The sequence below is a fragment of the Dendrobates tinctorius genome, unplaced genomic scaffold (assembly GCF_039654945.1).
Source record: "Dendrobates tinctorius isolate UK_male_01 unplaced genomic scaffold, ASM3965494v1 ptg000197l, whole genome shotgun sequence".
Lineage (NCBI taxonomy): Eukaryota > Metazoa > Chordata > Amphibia > Anura > Dendrobatidae > Dendrobates > Dendrobates tinctorius.
Window position 1 is genome coordinate 4271712 of NW_027361864.1, and position 21141 is coordinate 4292852.

The 21141-nt window shown below is 45.2% G+C and overlaps 1 protein-coding gene across 1 annotated transcript in view; it reads left to right on the plus strand.

Annotated features, from left to right (window-relative positions):
• The first annotated feature begins 7091 nt into the window (after positions 1-7091).
• The window catches only part of ATOSB (atos homolog B), a 61017-nt gene continuing 46967 nt past the window's right edge, over positions 7092-21141 (plus strand). Inside the window, exon 1 of the mRNA XM_073553144.1 lies at positions 7092-7338. The gene's annotated coding sequence lies outside the window, so the exon portion shown is untranslated. The remainder of the gene's footprint in view (positions 7339-21141) is intronic.

The following is a 21141-nucleotide window of genomic DNA, read 5'->3' on the forward strand; positions in this document are numbered from 1 at the left end:
TCACCTCCATAGGTAGGCACCACTAATAAAATAAAGAAAATATTTTTATTTTTATTTTTCCATTAGGGTTAGGGTTAGGGTTGAAAAGAGGGTTAGGGTTAGGGTTGAAAAGAGGGTTAGGGTTAGGGTTGAAAAGAGGGTTAGGGTTAAGGTTGAAAAGAGGGTTAGGGTTAGGGTTGGAAAGAGGGTTAGGGTTGGAAAGAGGGTTAGGGTTAGGGTTGGAAAGAGGGTTAGGGTTAGGGTTGGAAAGAGGGTTAGGGTTGGAAAGAGGGTTAGGGTTAGGGTTGGAAAGAGGGTTAGGGTTGGAAAGAGGGTAAGGGTTGGAAAGAGGGTTAGGGTTGGAAAGAGGGTTAGGGTTGGAAAGAGGGTTAGGGTTAGGATTGGAAAGAGGGTTAGGGTTGGAAAGAGGGTTAGGGTTAGGGTTGGAATTAGGGTTAGCGTTGGAATTAGGGTTAGGCTTGTGGTTAGGGATGTGTTAGGGTTAGGGCTGTGGTTAGGGGTGTGTTGGGGTTAGGGTTGGAGTTAGAATTGAGGGGTTTCCACTGTTTAGGCACATCAGGGGGTCTCTAAACGCGACATGGTGCAACCATTGATTCCAGCCAATTTTGCGTTCAAAAAGTCAAACGGTGCTCCCTCCCTTCCAAGCCCTGACGTGTGCCCAAACAGTGGTTTACCCGAACATATGAGGTATCAGCGTACTCAGGAAAAATTGCACAACAACTTTTGGGGACTAATTTCTCGTGTTACCCTTGGGAAAATAAAAAATTGGGGGCTAAAAAATTATTTTTGTGGAAAAAAATGATTTTTTCATTTTCACGTCTCTGCATTATAAACTTCTGTGAAGCACTTGGGGGTTCAAAGTGCTCACAACACATCTTACATACGTTCCTTGGAAGGTCTAGTTTCCAAAATGGGGTCACTTGTGGGGGGTTTCCACTGTTTAGGCACATCAGGGGCTCTGCAAACATAATGACGACCGCAGACTATTCCATCAAAGTCTGCATTTCAAAACGTCACTACTTCCATTCCGAGCCTTGACGTGTGCCCAAACAATGGTTCCCCCCCACATATGGGGTACCAGCGTACTCAGGACAAACTGGACAACAACTTTTGGGGTCCAATTTCTCCTGTTACCCTTGTGAAAATAAAAAATTGCGGGCTAAAAATCATTTTTTGAGTAAAAAAAAGATTTTTTATTTTCACGGTTCTGCATTATAAACTTCTGTGAAGCACTTGGGGGTTCAAAGTGCTGCTCACCACACATCTAGATAAGTTCCTTGGTGGTCTAGTTTCCAAAATGGGGTCACTTGTGGGGGGTTTCCACTGTTTAGGCACATCAGAGGCTCTGCAAACGTAACATGATGCCCGCAGACCATTCGATCAAGTCGGTATTTCAAAACGTCACTACTTCCCTTCCGAGCCCCGACGTGTGCCCAAACAATGGTCCCTCCCCACATATGGGGTATCAGCGTACTCAGGGCAAACTGGACAACAACTTTTGGGGTCCAATTTCTCCTGTTACCCTTGTGAAAATAAAAAATTGCGAGCTAAAAATTCATTTTTTGAGGAAAAAAAAAGATTTTTTATTTTCATGGCTCTGCGTTACAATCTTCTGTGAAGCTCTTCGGGGTTCAAGGTGCTCACCACACATCTAGATAAGTTCCTTGGGGGGTCTAGTTTCCAAAATGGGGTAACTTGTGGGGGGTTTCCACAGTTTAGGTACATCAAGGGCTCTGCAAATGTAACATGATGCCCGCAGACCATTCCATCAAAGTCTGCATACCAAAACGTCACTACTTCCCTTCCGAGCCCTGACGTGTGCCCATACAGTGGTCATCCCCCACATATGGGGTATCAGCGTACTCAGGACAAACTGGACAACAACTTTTGGGGTCCAATTTCTCCTGTTACCCTTGTGAAAAAAAAATTGCGTGCTAAAATTCATTTTTTTTGAGGGAAAAAAAATGATTTTTTATTTTCACGGCTCTGCATTATAAACTTCTGTGAAGCACTTGGGGGTTCAAGGTGCTCACCACACATCTAGATAAGTTCCTTGGGGGGTCTAGTTTCCAAAATGGGGTCACTTGTGGGGGGTTTCTACTGTTTAGGCACACAGGGGCTCAGCAAATGTAACATGACGCCCGCAGACCATTCCATCAAAGTCAGCATTTCAAAATGTCACTACTTCCCTGCTGAGCCCCAACGTGTGCCCAAACAGTGGTTCCCCCCCACATATGGGGTACCAGCGTACTCAGGACAAACTGGACAACAACTTTTGGGGTCCAATTTATCCTGTTACCCTTGTGAAAATAAAAAATTGCCAACTAAAAAAAATTTTTTTAGGGAAAAAAAAAGATTTTTTATTTTCACTGCTCTGCATTATAAACTTCTGTGAATCACCTGGGGGTTCAAAGTGCTCACTATGCATCTAGATAAGTTCCTTAGGGGGTCTAGTTTCCAAAATGGGGTCATTTGTGGGGGAGCTCCAAAGTTTAGGCACACAGGGGCTCTCCAAACACGACATGGTGTCCGCTAACGATTGGAGCTAATTTTCATTTCAAAAAGTCAAATGGCGCTCATTCCCTTCTGCGCCCTGCCGTGCACCCAAACAGTGGCCCCCCACATATGGGGTACCAGCGTATTCAGGACAATCTGGACAACAACTTTTTTGGTTCAATTTCTCCTGTTACCCTTGTGAAAATAAAAAATAGCGTGCTAAAAAATCATTTTTGAGGAAAAAAAATGATTTTTTATTTTCACTGCTCTATGTTATAAACTTTTGTGAAGCACTTGGGGGTTCAAAGTGCTCACTACACATCTAGATAAGTTCCTTAAGGGGTCTAGGTTCCAAAATTGTGTCACTTGTGGGGGAGCTCCAATGTTTAGGTACACAGGGGCTCTCCAAACGCGACATGGTGTCCGATAACGATTGGAGCTAATTTTCCATTCAAAAAGTCAAATGGCGCTCCTTCCCTTCCGGGCCCTGCCGTGCACCCAAACAGTGGTTTATGACCACATATGAGGTATCGGTGTACTCAGGAGAAATTGCCCAACAAATTTTAGGATCCATTTTATCCTGTTGCCCATGTGAAAATGAAAAAACTGAGGCTAAAAGATAATTTTTGTGAAAAAAAGTACTTTTTTTTTTTTTACGGATCAATTTGAGAAGCACCTGGGGGTTCAAAGTGATCACTATGCATCTAGATAAGTTCCTTGGGGGGTCTAGTTTCCAAAATGGGGTCACTTGTGGGGGAGCTCCAGTGTTTAGGCACACAGCGACTCTCCAAACGCGACATGGCAAGCGCTAAATATTCCAGCATATTTTCCATTCAAAAAGTCAAATGGCGCTCCTTCCCTTCTGAGCCCTGCCGTGCGCCCAAACAGTGGTTTTTGACCACATATGAGGTATCGGTGTACTCAGGGGAAATTGCCCAACAAATTTTAGGATCCATTTTATCCTGTTGCCCATGTGAAAAATGAAAAAATTGATGCTGAAAGAAAATTTTTGTTGGAAAAATTAAAATGTCCTTTTTTTCCTTCCATGTTGCTTTAGCTCCTGTGAAACACCTAAAGGGTTAATAATCTTCTTGAATGTAGTTTTGAGTAGCTTGAGGGGTGCAGTTTTTAGAATGGTGTCACTTTTGGGTATTTTCTACCATATAGACCCCTCAAAGTAACTTCAAATGTGAGGTGGTCCCTAAAAAAAATGGTTTTGTAAATTTTGTTGTAAAAATGAGAAATCGCTGGTCAACTTTTAACCCTTATAACTTCCTAACAAAAAAATATTTTGCTTCCAAAATTGTGCTGATGTAAAGTAGACATGTGGGAAATGTTATTTAGTAACTATTTTGTGTCACATAACTCTCTAGTTTAACAGAATAAAAATTCAAAATTTGAAAATTGCGAAATTTTCACAATTTTCGCCAAATTTCTGATTTTTTCACAAATAAACGCAAAAATTATCGATCTAAATTTACCACTAACATGAAGCCCAATATGTCACGAAAAAACAATCTCAGAATCGCTAGGATGCGTTGAAGCGTTCCAGAGTTATTACCTCATAAAAGGACACTGGTCAGAATTGCAAAAAATGGCCAGGTCATTAAGGTCAAAATAGGCTGGGTCATGAAGGGGTTAATGGGCAGTGCAATCTGTATGTCTGTGTGGGCAATTTTATTGCTGGTATATTGTTTTTGTAAGATATGTGCAGTGTGCATAGTTATTTGTTCATAGTTTTTTTAACCCCTTAATGACAGCCAATAAGTCTTTTTACTGACCTGAGATACAAGAGAATATCATCCCCACACAGGTGGCAATCCAGCAGCTGTCGGCTGTTCACTATAGCTGACAACTTGTTGTATCACAAGCTATCAGTGTTGGCACCGTCCACCGTCCCCTTAGTTGCTGCTGTCAAAAGTGACTACACCAAATAAATGGTTAATAGATTGTGGGGGCTTCTGCTTTAATCTAATTGACACACCGAGATCATGATTGTGTGTGTGGTCCTGATGTTTGCCATAGCAGTTCATGGCCAAATAGCGGCTGAGTCTCCCGGCTATAGCGGTCAGTTCAGAAGATAGTGACATTTAGGTGGTAAACCAACACTTTTTCATTCCTGCTACACCACTTTGCATTAATTCCTGAAAATCACCTGAAAGGTTAATAAAGTACTTGACAGCAGTGTTCAATATGTCAGGGGGTGCTGTTTTTAAAATGGTATCATGTTTGGGGTTTTCCAATATATAGCACCCCCAAAGTCGCTTTAAACCTGGAGAGGTCCCTCAAAAAAATAAACTTTGTAAGTTTCCTTGAAAAAATGAAAAATTACTGCTACATTTTTAAACCTCCTAAAAGGCTAACAAAATAAATTAGTGTTTTAAAAATGGTGCTGATGTAAGGCAGGCATGAGGGAAATGTTATTTATTAATGTTTTGCTGTGGTATGACTGTCTGGATTAAAGGGCTAATCATTCAACGTTTGAAAAGTGCAATTTTTTTTTTACATTTTTGTAAAGTTTCAGATTTTTTTATACATTTATAAATAAACACAAAACATATCGACCAAAATTTACCATTATCATAAATTATAATATGCCACAAAAAAACAATCTCAAAATCAATGGGATTTGCTGAAGCATTCCAGAGTTATCACCACATAAAGTGACATTGGTCAGAATTTAAAAAATTGGCCTGGTCACTAAGTGGTTAAACTATATTCTGGCCCTTCAGTGGTCTGAGGGACAGTGAACTGGCCCCCTGTATAAAAAGTTTGAGGGCCCCTGGTATATACTGTGTATAGGGGCACTAAGGGAATCATAATGTGTTGGGGGTACAGTGTGGGAGCTCTGTGGAGTTATTATAACGTGTGGGGGGCATGAAGGTGGCACTGTGGGGTAACGCACTACATCTAGGCCAGACAATCGGAGTGTACACTGTGTGGAGCACTAAGGCTGTGTGCACACGCTGCGGATTAGGTGCGGATTCATCCGCGCGGATTTTGTAAAATCCGCAGGTGAAACCGCAGGTCAAAAGACCTGCGGTTTTACCTGCGGATTGCTCTGCGGTTTTGCCCTGCGGTTTTCCATCTCCTCAAATGGAGGAGATGGCAAACCGCAGGAGAATCCGCAGAAAGAATTGACATGTCAATTCTTTCTGCGGATTGAAAACCGCAGATAATCCGCGCGGAAAATTCCGCACCGTCTGCACTGCGGTTTTTGATTCCCATAGGGAATCATGGTACTGTACACCGCAGCAAAAACTGCTGCGGGTCCGCAGCGGCCAAAACCGCTGTGGAACCGCAGCAAAATCCGCAGCGTGTGCACACAGCCTAAGGCTGTGTGCACACGGAAGCGCTTTTACCCGCAAAAATGCTTGAAAAACGCTTACAAGAAGCTTCTCATTCATTTGAATGAATTCTGCACTTTTTGTGCATATTGATGCATTTTTCTCCGCGAAAAAAACCGCATTGCGGTAAAAAACACAGCATGCTCATTAATTTTACGGAAAAATTCGCATTTCTAACTATTTTCTATGAGACTGGGGAAGCTCCGGGAAAAAACGCACAAAAAGCGCGCAGAAAACGTGCGGAAAAAAATGCGCATTTTCTGGGAAGGAGTCCGGTTTTCAGTCAGGAAGTTTCTGCATCCGTGGGTACATGGCCTAAGGGTAATCCGAGACGGGACTGTTTCTGTGTGGCGGCACACAATGGACAGTGAATTTTGGGCTGAGGCAGTGACCGGCCGACCATAGCCGGAGAGGTGTAGCCATATTTGGTGGAGGGGCAGCAGTTGTATCTGGGCCGGAGGCATAAAGACCCCTGTGAGACAAAGGACACCGACATAAACTGCTGGCGGGGCCATGCCACAGATGTTACATTGAGATCCAATGGGTTTCACTTCACATTAAATAGTGTAGTGATGGGGAGAGCGACAACTAGGGATTCTACAGTCTCGCGTCATGAGAAGTGAAAATTCTTACAGTTTTAAGCAGAATTCAATTTTCTTATTGATCCCAAGGAAACTCTCCCTCACGCTAATTCTGCAATCTGAGCTGGCAATGCAGGGGTTAATGATGTTACAGGCAGCGCAGGGGTTAATGATCTGACAGTCAGAGCTGAAGTGCGATGGTTAATGCTGCAGCTGGCATTGCAGGGGTTAATGGAGATGACATTGCAGGGGTTAATGCTGGAGCTGGCAGTGCAGGGGTTAATGCTGGAGCTGGCAGTGCAGAGGTTAAAGCTGGAGCTGGCAGTGCAGGGGTTAAAGCTGGAGCTGGCAGTGCAGGGGTTAAAGCTGGAGCTGGCAGTGCAGGGGTTAATGCTGCAAGGTTAGCGTGGCAGTGCATTGGTTAATGTTTCAGTCAAAGCTGGCAGTGCAGGGGTTAATGCTGGAGCTGGCAGTGCAGGGGTTAATGCTGGTCCTGGCAGTGCAGGGGTTGATTCTGGTCCTGGCAGTGCAGGGGTGAATGCTGCAAGGTGAGAGTGGCGGTCCGGCCGGGAGGGGGCACTTTCGCAGTGACATCCCTGCCCACCAATGGCAATGAAGCCCGGAGCACCAATCCGGTTGCAGGCCCGGCCTGGGGGCGTGGCTTGTGAGGGGGCTGGGCAGGGGAAGCACAATCAGCTGGCAGAGCAGCAGCAGGAGCAGCAGAGTGCAGCGGGCAGCAGTGTGCAGGGCATTCTCTGCCCCCTCACCCGCAGGCGCCCCCCTTTGCCCGCACTCTCCCCTCCCTGCCCAGGATCAGCTGCCCCTGGCAGTCACTGACAGCAGCGCCCCCTCCCTGCACTGCCCCCTCCTCACCCTGCTCACTGCCTCCCTTCTCTTCCCTGGAAAAGTTTGGGGTAAGTCTGGTTGTTTTGCTGTCGTCTGGGTGGGAGGGGGGTGGTCTGGGGCAGCCCCCCATCCTCCTGGGGTTTGGGAGGGGATTGGATGAGTCAGTGCACTGTGCAGCACTGCTCTGTGACTTGCTTCTCCTTGCTGGGCCTTGACCTAAAGGCTTGCAATCTAATCCCCTTGCACCCCTCCCTCCTGGGCTCTCTGGGGTTCTGTGTTGGACTTGTTTTTTCTCTTTTTCCTGCCAGGTACAGTGACAGGTCTGTGCTGCCAAGCCGCCATCCCCAGTGCTGTATACAGTGTCACATCCCCCCTATATACCATCCACTGCTCCTATATACCCCTGTAGGCAGCGGTGGGTCAGATGCCTGGGACATGCAGTGCTCTGCCCGCTCTGGGGGGCATTAGTCAGGCACATCCACATATAGTCTGACAGCTGATCTGCACTACACCGCCATATGGTATTCCCATACAGTGTATGTAATAGGACCTGGCCCCAGCAGGGCACCCGGGCACATAGCTGGCACCACAGGGCACTCAGAAGAGGCCTACATGTGCCCTGTCCTTACCAGGAGCTTCCAGACTGAGCAGTGGGCAGGACGCAGATTGTTATCCCCCATAGGTCATATGGGTGTTCCTCCACACGCTTAGTCCTCGCAGGTGGCACCATACAGGCCCATGGACCCAATGGACCCATCGGAATATTTAAGGTGTGGGGTAAAACCACAGAATCGGGAAAAAATGGCTGACCGCTCAGCGACAATGACATGTGGGCAGTTAAAATATTGAACCATAAAGAACCATGGACTGCTATGCAAAAAAACGGAGGCATTGGCACTGATGGCGGCCCGGTGCAGAAAAACGGAGGCATTGACACTGATGGCGGCCCGGTGCAGAAAAACGGAGGCATTGGCACTGATGGCGGCCCGGTGCAGAAAAACGGAGGCATTGGCACTGATGGCGGCCCGGTGCAGAAAAACGGAGGCATTGGCACTGATGGCGGCCCGGTGCAGAAAAACGGAGGCATTGGCACTGATGGCGGCCCGGTGCAGAAAAACGGAGGCATTGGCACTGATGGCGGCCCGGTGCAGAAAAACGGAGGCATTGGCACTGATGGCGGCCCGGTGCAGAAAAACGGAGGCATTGGCACTGATGGCGGCCCGGTGCAGAAAAACGGAGGCATTGGCCCTGATGGCGGCCCGGTGCAGAAAAACGGAGGCATTGGCCCTGATGGCGGCCCGGTGCAGAAAAACGGAGGCATTGGCCCTGATGGCGGCCCGGTGCAGAAAAACGGAGGCATTGGCCCTGATGGCGGCCCGGTGCAGAAAAACGGAGGCATTGGCCCTGATGGCGGCCCGGTGCAGAAAAACGGAGGCATTGGCCCTGATGGCGGCCCGGTGCAGGACGATTCTCGCCGATTGCTGGTTTTAGTTTTTTTTGGCACATAAGAAAAATGATGAAAACATTAAATGCTGCTGGAATTCTGATATAGCTGATGGAAATAAAACAAAAAATGGACTTCAGAGGCCTAAGTGGCTTATAAAGACTGCAGAGGACGGTGCAGGAAGGGCCACAAGTCTGAGACAGCACCCTAAGAGCCCTCAGACTTGTCCACAGGCCCCCTACATGAGGAATGCGCCACCCTTGCTACCCCACAAGTGCCCCCCCCATTCCTCCCCAATAGGAAGTAAGGAAGCCCTACGAACGTAACCCCCCACCTTGCAAAATAGGGATGCCCTATGAATGTAACCCCCCAACCTTGCAAAGTAGGGATGCCCCCAGAGTGTCCCCCCACTACCACCACCAACCACTTGCCAAGCAGGAATGCCTTGCTGGTGTGTGCCCCCACCGCTTGCAAAGTATTGATGCCCCCCGAGTGTAACAAACTTCCCCCTCCCACTTGCAAAGCAGGAATGCCCAATGAGTATGTGCCCCCCTTCCCCTTGCCAAGTAGGGATGCCCCTTGTAGATGGTGAATATCCATCCTGCAAATGGAAGTCATGTTAGGGTTGGTCTGTCACACAACAAGGCACATGCGCTGCCCGGAAGACCCTATTAACTATAATGGGGCTTGTCGGGTTTTCATCCTTTTAATCCAGAGGAGCAAAGTTGGCATATTTATATGTCCTCTTGGATTTCAGCCATACTACCACCTTAATTGTCTTCTACAGTGACTTGCAAAATACTTACTGATAGGGGACATTAACCTACATGTCATTGTACCTGCCGCCTGCTGCTCTCCTTGTCACGGATTGCCTTATCTCAAGAATATATAGAATATACACACATTAATTACTGTGCAGAGTTGCACTGTACTCCACATTATTTTTTTTTTTACCCTACTTATCCAATATTGAGATTTGGAAGCCTTAGGCTAGTTTCACACTTGCTTTTTTTTGCAGCGCGTTTTTCCCGCAAAAAAACGCATTGAAAAAACGCATACAAACGCATACAGATGCTGCGTTTTTTTCAAGCATTTTTATGAGCATGCATGAAAAAAACACAGCGTTTTTATGCGTTTGTATGCGTTTTTAGTGCGTTTTTACCGCGTTTGCGTTTTTTCCAACATTAGGTGGCCCCTCACACAAACCCAAACCATGACTTTACTAACCCTAACCCTTAACCAAACCATACCCTAACCCTGACCCTAACCCTTAACCAAACCATACCCTAACCCTAACCCTAACCCTTAACCAAACCATACCCTAACCCTGACCCTAACCCTGACCCTTAACCAAACCATACCCTGATCCTAACCCTGACCCTAACCCTTAACCAAACCATACCCTGACCCTAACCCTAAACCCCCTTAACTAACCCTAACTCTAACCCAAACCCCTAAATTCCATTGTCTAAACTAATGGTAAAAAAAAAACGCATGTGCAAAAAAACGCATACATAAGCATGCCAATGCGCACATATGCTCACCATAGACTTATAATGGGTGTCTTGCTGTAAAAAAACGCATTGCGCGCGCATGCGTTTTTTTGAGGCAAGTCGGACGCCCAAAAAATGCAACAGGTTGCATTTTGTGCGCCCGAGCGCATACCGCAAAAAAACGCATGCGCGGAAAAACGCGTACAAACGCATGTGTATGCGCACATAAGCGCATCCCATGCAAAGTATAGGAAAAAAAAACGCATGCGCTATTTAGCGCTAAAATACCGCGAAAAAAAAACGCAAATGTGAAACCAGCCTTAGCTCCCCTTATTTTTATAGGAAGAGCGCCACTTTAGTCAACTGGCTACTGCAGGTATTGCAGCTCAGACCCATTTCTTTCAATAGCAGATGGACCTCATGACTTTAGTGTTGTGGATACATTCTTCTCCATCTCCTGGATGGTTCTCATTATCTGTGAGCTTCTAGCTGAGTAACAAGGTGACTCATAGAATCCTTGAAACTGAATTTTTCTTTGCTATTTATAGTGTGTTCTGCACTTTTTTTTTTTTTCTTTTTTTGTTAAATATAGTTTAGGTAGAATGAGTTAAAAGTATGTGTTTGGCATAGCCTTGTTGTATACAGTAGTTTGAAGTATTTTCTAGCAAGTAACAAAAATAAGTTTTGCTTCCCTGTGTCTCCCTCCCCTTTTTTCTCTACTTAAGGATATATGCATGGAGCAGAGTCAGACTCCTTCTCCCTCTGGCAGTTTTGTTATCCACAGTAGGCAAACTGTTAAGAGATAAATATAAATATTTTAAAAATGTGAAGACAGGTCATGTAAAGGGATTTTATCTTTTCTTCATGTCTATCACTCTTCTTGCTCCCACTTCTGGAGGTGCCTTCAGAGTAGAATAGGCCTCCTACCCTTTCCGGCAGGTTTTTAAGATCCACAGTATGAAGCTTCTCAGAAGCTAAAAAAATAAAAATAAAATATTGACTGCGCATGTGAGGTTAGATCATATATCAGGAGCAGAGCTTTTCAGTTATATCACCATGCTACTGCAGAGGTTCTGCTCCTTCCCTAACAAGAAAGGCAAAAAAAAGGATCACTGCCTCGCTAGCTGAGAGGAGAGTGACTGAGCATGTGTGTCCACCAGAAGTCATTACAAACTGTCTTTCATGGCTTGTACTCAAGGCTGGATAAGGTACCTTGGTGCCCTACGCAGATGAAGGCGATGGCGCACCCCCCCTCCCCCCTCCCCCCGCATGGTCAAACCCAAGGACAGTTATGGAAACAAAACTGTTACCTATAATGGGGGATGTTTGGTTTAAATTAAAGTGTGCAGCATTTGGCGGATACCCCATTATAAAGGGATACATATGATGGTTTTTAGATCTTTCATGCAGCAAATAGTTTCAAACAAAACTGATGGTTCTGGAGCGATATACCTGTATGGATAGTGGTTCTTGTGACGTATTCATGTTGCTGATTGTGGTTGTGCTGACATCTTCATGGCAGTGATAGTTGTTCTTTGCTGTATTCATGTGCTGTTGATGGCTTTTCTGATATGTTCATGTAGTGATGGTGGTTCTAGTGCTGTATTCATCACCAGATGCCTCATCCGTACATGAATACAAAACCAAAATAGTCGTCAGTGAATGAATACATCACCAGAGCCATCAACGGTACTTAAAAATGGCAGCAGAACCATCATTAGTAAATTATTGGATCACTAGAACCACCATAAATAGAGAGATGCATCACCAGAACTGCCATCAGTACATGAATGCATCACCAGAACTGCCATCAGTACATGAATGCATCACCAGAACTGCCATCAGTACATGAATGCATCACCAGAACTGCCATCAGTACATGAATGCAGCACCAGAACTGCCATCAGTACATGAATGCAGCACCAGAACTGCCATCAGTACATGAATGCAGCACCAGAACTGCCATCAGTGCATGAATGCAGCACCAGAACTGCCATCAGTGCATGAATGCAGCACCAGAACTGCCATCAGTGCATGAATGCAGCACCAGAACTGCCATCAGTGCATGAATGCAGCACCAGAACTGCCATCAGTGCATGAATACAGCACCAGAACTGCCATCAGTGCATGAATACAGCACCAGAACTGCCATCAGTGCATGAATACAGCACCAGAACTGCCATCAGTGCATGAATACAGCACCAGAACTGCCATCAGTGCATGAATACAGCACCAGAACTGCCATCAGTGCATGAATACAGCACCAGAACTGCCATCAGTGCATGAATACAGCACCAGAACTGCCATCAGTGCATGAATACAGCACCAGAACTGCCATCAGTGCATGAATACAGCACCAGAACTGCCATCAGTGCATGAATACAGCACCAGAACTGCCATCAGTGCATGAATACAGCACCAGAACTGCCATCAGTGCATGAATACAGCACCAGAACTGCCATCAGTGCATGAATACAGCACCAGAACTGCCATCAGTGCATGAATACAGCACCAGAACTGCCATCAGTGCATGAATACAGCACCAGAACTGCCATCAGTGCATGAATACAGCACCAGAACTGCCATCAGTGCATGAATACAGCACCAGAACTGCCATCAGTGCATGAATACAGCACCAGAACTGCCATCAGTGCATGAATACAGCACCAGAACTGCCATCAGTGCATGAATACAGCACCAGAACTGCCATCAGTGCATGAATACAGCACCAGAACTGCCATCAGTGCATGAATACAGCACCAGAACTGCCATCAGTGCATGAATACAGCACCAGAACTGCCATCAGTGCATGAATACAGCACCAGAACTGCCATCAGTGCATGAATACAGCACCAGAACTGCCATCAGTGCATGAATACAGCACCAGAACTGCCATCAGTGCATGAATACAGCACCAGAACTGCCATCAGTGCATGAATACAGCACCAGAACTGCCATCAGTGCATGAATACAGCACCAGAACCGCCATCAGTACATGGAATATGCCACCAAGCTTAGTACAGCAATCAATTATAATGTCAAGCCAGGTTCATATACATTAAAAATAATGTATAAAAACATCTGTCCATATTATGACCTAAATAAGCGTCCTATCTTGTATGGCCTCCACACGGTCTGCCCTCATGAGCTACACCGGCCACACTGTCCGCCTCAATGAGGTATAACCGTCACAATGTCTGCTGTTATCAGCTATAACTACCACACTGCCCCCCCCCGACATGCTAACCTCTCTCCATACTGTGCCCCCATTTCACGCTGTCCTCTCTACAAAGTCATACTGTGGCCCTTTTTCACACTCTTCTCATCCTGCATACCACAGTGTCTTCTCCAAACTGTACCCCCCTCCTCATACTGTCCTACACAGTACGATGGTCAGTACAGCTGTCCATACAGTATATCCACCAACAGCCCCCAATATACACTGTTGTCCATCCAGCCTCCCGTGCAGTATGATGTCAACCACAGCCCCCCAATATACAGTATAATGTCCCGCACAGCCCCTATACAGTATGTTCAGCACCGCTCCCTCTTGGAATGTCCCCACAGGCCCTAGGTATAATATCCTCCATTCATTAAGAAAATATTGGAATAAAAAGGAAAAAAAAAAGTTACTTTCCTAATCAAGGCTCCCTGTCCAACGCAGCTCCATCTCCTCCTCTTCCATCTGGTACAGCAGTGGGCGCTAGATGGCACGATGACTTTACTGTGTCACGATATGCAGTGTCCTCTGCGTGCGCCGGAGTTCCAGCTCCTGCCCTGGGCGGCGCCGACATCAATTGTATTCTCACCTTTCAGACGCATATACAATGGAGTTCAGTGATGGAGCGACTGTCAGGACGCTGGCAGAGAGAAGAAAGCAGGGCCAAGGGGTTAAAATCCCACCAAGGAAAACATCTGTAAGGGGTTTGTATGTTCTCCCCGTGTTCCCGTGGGTTTCCTCTAGGTCCTTCTGTTTCGTCCCCACACTCCAAAGACATACTGATGGGGAATGTAGATTGAGGGCTCCAATGGAGACAGTTATGAAAGCTGCCTTTTTTTCGCGGTCTCCATGCTACCTTATCTTTCAGGGAGTCAGCTGTGTCACCTGACGAGCTGATCATAATGGCTGTGCGGCCTTGCAAGTGCAAGATTCAGTAATTGTGCAAGTAAAGAGTGAAAAGGCTTCAGCGGCACAGGGCCGTTGAGGCTAAAAGCCGCCTGTTGACCTCCACGTGTGAACGCAGCCTTATACGCTCTCTGTGCCTTGTCTGGCAAGAGGTGATTTCAATGAAGAAGAAACAGCCAGTTTGGAAAGGTAGGGTGGCCTAACGTGCGGCATCATTTTGGTGCAAAGGGCTAGTAATTGGGGAACGGTCTAAACAGAACGCTTGTTCACTGGATGCTGTGTCTTTAAAACTATAGGATTGGGAATAACTTTCCGACCATACAAACTCCAACCTCTGATCTTGAAAACCTGGCCTCTAAAATGCCCTGTGTGGGTGAAGCTATGGTCGCTTAAGTGCGCTACCGCGCCATTCATGTAGAAATACATGAAACTGTCACGACCAGTCCGTGTACTGCATTCCGATATCGTTCAATTTATACAGTCACCTGAATAACAAACGTCCAATATAAATAAAATAAATATTTTATTCACAAAATTCACAATACACAATTAGAATGGGGGATAAATACAAAATGGAAAGGGCAAACACTAGAAACCTATATAGCACCACAATACAATGAATAATAAGTGCAGAAATGACAAAAAATGATGCAGTGTAAAATAAATAATATAAAGAAAATTTACATAGTGCTAAATTGACCAGGTATATGAAAAAAGCAATAACTTGCAAAAATGTGTACATAAAGTGCATACATGATTAAAGTAGAGTTAGTGAAAATACCACTAATAAGGTGCTATGGTAGCTATAAGGTAGAATATATATAGGCATATAAAATAAAAACACAATAACCATTTAAAGCGCCAGAGAAAAAATATTATATTACAAATATAGTAATATGTGCTATAAGACAGCATATAAAGGCTTGTATGCCTCAAAAATATATATGTACCACTGATAGAACATCATCTATTAACAAGAAGCATATACAAGCCTGAAAAATATACGGCCCAATGACCACTCAAAATGTATCTCTAAAGCACATGGCGCCAAAAGATTAAAGCCGGACAAACCAAAAATACCCCATAATTACCTGGTGTGTGTGGTGGAGGATCCCTAGGATACTCCCGACCCCGACGCGCGTTTCGGCGGCTGCCTTCGTCAGGGGGCCATTATTAATGTATGGAGTGGCGCTGCACATGATCCACCACTGGACTCTTGAGAGCCTTTGTTTTCAGGATCAGTGGCGGTCCCAGCGGTCAGGAGTTGGCCCCTATACCAGTTATAGGCGGTAACTTCCGAACTTGAGAATACCCCTCTAAAAATCCTCATTCTCTGCAGCATGTTGTCCTCTGTAATAAAGTGATGTGCTGCCGATTTACATCATATGAGCACCAGATTTCTCAAAAGACATTAATAACTACCGTCATAAATCAAGGCCTCATTCAGACGCCAGTTTTTATTTTTGCTTACGAGAAAAAAATGAGTTGTGTTTTATTTCGGTGTGCTGGATCCGGTTTTAATCCGTCCTTGCTCCTTGTGTCCGTTTTTTTACTATTAGCGTGGCATCTGTTCATATGCAGAAAAATATTATCCAAATATTCTCTAAAATGGACAACAGTGATGTCCACTCCTTCTTACGGACGTGTGACCCGCCACAAAGAACATATCCATTATGGTCTATCTCTGGTGAGCACATCCGAGAAGACAGAACATCTGGATGAGGCCGAGGTTTGCACCGTCTAAATTCCCCATACACACTAGATTAACGACAGACAAACCTGTTGATATCGATAGGTTTAGCCAACGATTTGTGTATGAAAGGACCATACAATTTGTAGTCATGGATGGTGGTAGGGTATGTCTGGTTTTCTTCTGGATTGACTGTATCCTGGAAGTAGGCTGCAGCCAGACCTGTCTGGTGACTGCTCTCTCATAGAGAACGCAAGCATTTGGCTGAGATGGCTTCGAGCTGAACCGTTGTTCGGCCAACAGCTATTTAAAGTGTATGGCGGTCTTAAAAATGGGTTAGCACTGATAAATATGCCCCAGTATGTGTAGACAATTGTTTAATGCAGGGCCTCATGCCATACTATGGGGTACATTTATTATTCTCAGAGCGACTTTGGTTGGAAAAAAAAATTTTGCACATGTTTTTGTATCTAGTTTTCGACCTCTTTGATATGGCTTGCCTAAAAAGAAACTGGGAACTTTTTAACTGGAAAGAGGGTACAAGTTAAAACGCCACAATGTACAACAAATTGTGCCAAAATTTGGGTATACAAGCTCTATTAAGGGTATGTCCACACAGACGAACACAGACCAATTGTAGCATATGTGCTCGTGCACATAGACTATTGTTCATATGGACCTCAGGTTTGTGCACAAAATAATCGGTGCCTATGCTAGTCTGGATCGATTTATGGAGCATCTCCTGCCCCTGTCCACTATGCAGAAGAGCACGAAATGTTTAATGTGCACCATAGTCTATGCTCATCTGAGCCCTAGCCTAGGTCAAACAAGAGGTTGTGTAAAATTAGGCAAGTGTCTAGAGATTTTCTGACCAGCTAAGTATAGGGCTGGTTTAGTATATATTTTTTTCCCGCAAGTGTGAATGAGGTCAGGTCACATTCAAAGTGGACGTCCTGATCTTTGACCCATTGCGGATGGCTATTATGCCATCATTTGGCGACTGGTTGTATGTAGCATTCCATAGAATGTTGCTTTTTAAAAATAATTGGAGAAAAAACATTCAGAATCGCATTACCATACTCGCGGATAGCATCTGGTGCTGCAGCTCAACCACATTCACGTCAATAGATCTGAGCTGCAATACCAGACACAACCAGTGCACAGCTGTGGCACTGTTTCAAGAAGAAAGCAGCCATGGTATTCTTAAACCTCTTTTAGCTTTGTGATGTACCTTTGCTGGTAGAATGGCGTGCACTCCAGAGTTGGCCTACTCCAGTCAGAGAGGTGTCAGCTGTGTTATATAGCCAGCATCTTCCTCTAACAGCAGCAAAAGAAGACTTGATAGCGGCATTTAAGTGCCATGCCACTGAATGTTCATTCGAGTCTTCCATCTTTTTTTTTCTCCAGCCCCACCGTCCCTGTTGTCTTCATGCTATAGTTCTACAGTATATAACACTGGTAATTAGGCAGGTTCAAAACCGCCAAGTGCCAAAAATGTTTGCAAGATTTTATATATATATATATATATATATATTTTTTTAGCATCCCCCACTGAAAGTTAAAAAAGTTATCCTATTCAGTGTCGCCCCTCTAAAAGTCTGATCTGTCAAAATCTAAACTTACGGGCATCGTTATGCGTTACTATATGGCCGCCCTTGACTCTTCTATCATAGAGGAATCTCCTCTGACGGTGAACGAGCGGCATAGAATTATTTCTGACATGTGACGGCGCAATGTGAAACCATCCGTCACTGATAGGGTTAATTTACATGGCCCACACCTTCCCGTGCCAGCAAGTGGGTGTCAGTCAGTGTCGGAGCCTGGGATAACATCATCCATATAATATGAGGGATCGTCGGAGCCTCCTCCCTGCTCGTGTGCTGATCAGAACTCATGGGGGATTTTATGTGGAGAGATCCCCTAAAAAAACCCCCCCCAAAAAAACCAGAAGCCCCCATTACACCCTGGATGAGCCCCTCACCTTAGTGCAGAGACTTTACCATGGAGACGCAGTCCTTGGGGAAGAGGAGGCAGCATGGCAAGTGTGGAAACCACGACTCCCTTTCTTTGATTGTTGGATGTGGGTTAAATGGGGGATTTACTACCATACAATAAAGATTAAGCCGGGAAGAACTAGGGTTCAGCTCCATGGAGCAGTTTATGGGTCCCTGGAAAAGCAAACCCCAAAAGCTGATGTTTTTGTTTCTTTATTTTACTTAATTTTGATCCTTGACTTGGATCAAGATTGGCCATGTCTCCATGTTTTGGTGTTGCCCATTTGGTCCACAACTTGGACGTGTGAACAGCCCCATAGACTACAATGGGTACGAGTTCCAGCCATGAAAACCTGGCATCTGAATGAGGCCTTCATTACATCTTCCATCGCTTTGTTTTCATTGGCTTTTTGACTGTTGTCAAAGTAATCTACAGCTATAGTCTCTGCCCGACCAAGTGGTTTTTTTTTTAGATTTTTTTTTTTTTTCCTTCCATTTTAACATCCACATGGCCATATAGGCTTGTATGTATTTTTTATTTTGTGCGGGATGAATTCTAGTTTTTAATTACCGTATTCATTTACTTATTCAATGCATTGGAAAATTAGAAAAAAAATTCCAAGTGTGGTGAAATTGTGGTTAAAAAAAAAAAAAAAAATCAAGTTTGTGATAAACAGACCTGGTCTTTTACAAAACCATTTATGCTTCTAATCTTCCATTGACACGGAGTTTTTTTTATTTGTCCGCCGATCTAACCTTTTTATTGATACTATTTTGGGGAACTTGTAGTTTTTTGGTTGCTGCAACGCCATCAAGAAGCAATTGAAACCTCAAGTCTGTTTTTTGATAGTATTGCTGTGTATAGTACGAATCTTGGTCTCCTCTTATGGGTCTCACTGCCATGACAACACATTCAAAGGCCAAGATGGCTCTCTTTAAGGGGTCAATACCAGCAGGTAGAGCTCAGATCTGCTTGCTGCCGTTAGAGGCATGTGCCAGCTGTGTAATACAGCCAACAGCTGGGGACAGTGCCAGTTCTGCCGCCCGCATCAATCATGGGGACCCCAGAGAGGATGTGCTATTACATCTAATGGCGGAAACCGGCTGAGGTTGCCAATACAAGTTAGTGCCATGTTGATAAAAGGTATCAGGACTCAGATTTTTATAATTGCAATCAGTTTCTCACATCCAGCCCCACCTCCCTCCGGTATATATGACGTCTGGCCCGCCACCATCCCTTCAGCCTGTCCTAACGTGACAAAATGGCTGGTGGTAAAGATATCACTGATACCAGCATGGTCCTGTAATGGGAGCCACCGTGGTAGAAAGTCCATTACAAACATATCTTCCACCTTCACCAGTTGGTGATATTATTGTGAAGTGGAAGAAACTGCTACAACTCCTCCACAAAGTAGAGACCCCATAACGTTACAGAGCAGGGGGGAGAAAAGTCACCAACGCTCTGCTGACTTCATAACTGCAGGATCCAGACCGCCTCTGGTAATAACACCAGAAGAAACGCACTGCGCCCACCAGGAGCTTCATGGCCGAGCTGCTGCATCACCAAGCACAATGCCGAGCGTTGGATGGAATGGTGTGAAGCTGCCATCTCTGAATTCTGGAGGAAACATGTTCTGTGCAGTGACGGATCACACGTCTCTATCTGACATCTGTTGGATGAGTCTGGGGTTTGGTGACTGCCAGGAGAACGTTGCCCGCCTGACTGCATTGTGCCCATGGTACAGTTTGGAGGAGGGATAATGCTATGGGATTGTATTCTAGCCGTCGGCCCCTTGATGGGAAATCCTTAATCCATCAGCACAAGACATTGGACAATTTTAGCTCAAGAACTTTGTATGAACAGTTTGGGGAAGACCCTTTACTGTTCCCCATGACTTCGCCCAGTGCACAAGGTCCATACAGACTTGGTGGGAGAAGTTTGATGGAATGGAAGAACATGACTGGCCGCACAGAGATCCAACCTCAGTCCCATCCTACAGCTGATGAACTGGAGGGGAAGCTGTGAGCCCGGCCTCTCCCCCACATCAGAGTCTGAGCTCACAAATGCTCTTTAGGGTGAATGGGTACAAATTCCCACTGACTCCTTCAAAATCTTGTAGAAAACCTTCCCACAAGAGTGAAGGCTGTTGGTGCAAAACGGGCACCTACTCCACATTAATGTCCGTGGATATAGATTGTGAGGCCCAAAAACTGCTGTAGGTGTGATATGCCAGAGGTGTCTTTTGTTATAGGGTAGCTGTAACCGAACAACTATCCCACACCTATGGGGAGAGCAGAGTGCGCGCCCACCTGGCTCCTCGAGCAGTGGTGTAACTAAGAGGATAAAAGCATCAAGGGCTGGATTTCATGGCTCATGTATAGATCTCTGCGACTCGGCATTTCTTATGGAAGGGGTGGTCTGGTTTAGAAAACCATTCTCAAATACCCTTTTCGGAAATTCTTAGTAATTAAATTGAGATTTCTATTCAGGATCCCTATTTGCTAGCAATTACCGTGCTACAAACAAAGGAAAAAAAAATATTTAAATGGGAGGACCCAGTGGAATGTCTTCAATAGAGTAAACTCATTGATTTCAACAAGAATTGTGCAATGCTTCCTTACACCTGTGGTGGCGCTGCTGAATATTTTGACAGCTTCTTTTACAGCCTATAGCTGATCGCTGGAGGTCACCGCAGCAGAACACATTTAATATTGATGGCTACTGTGGCTCACTTGCTCGGTGACTGTAGAGTTGCGGTAATTAATTTATATATGCAGTTGCATATAAAAGATTGGGCACCCCTGGCCAAAATTACGGTTATTGTGAACAGTTAAACAAGTTGCAAATGATCTGATCTATAAAAGGCAAAAAGTTAAGGGTGACACATTTCTTTTGTATTTTAGGATATTTTCATCAATTTACATTTTAAAAATTGCAAAAATGAGAATGGGCTTGTGACGAACGGGGGTCCCGCTGCCACCAAAACGCGACGGACAGTGGACCCTGTGTCACCAATATGTCACAATCCCACCACGGACACGGGTGTATCAGCGGACGGAGGGACGCGACACACTGCCGGCACACGGCTAACACAGGCACAGTGGGGGCTTATCTTAGTTATCC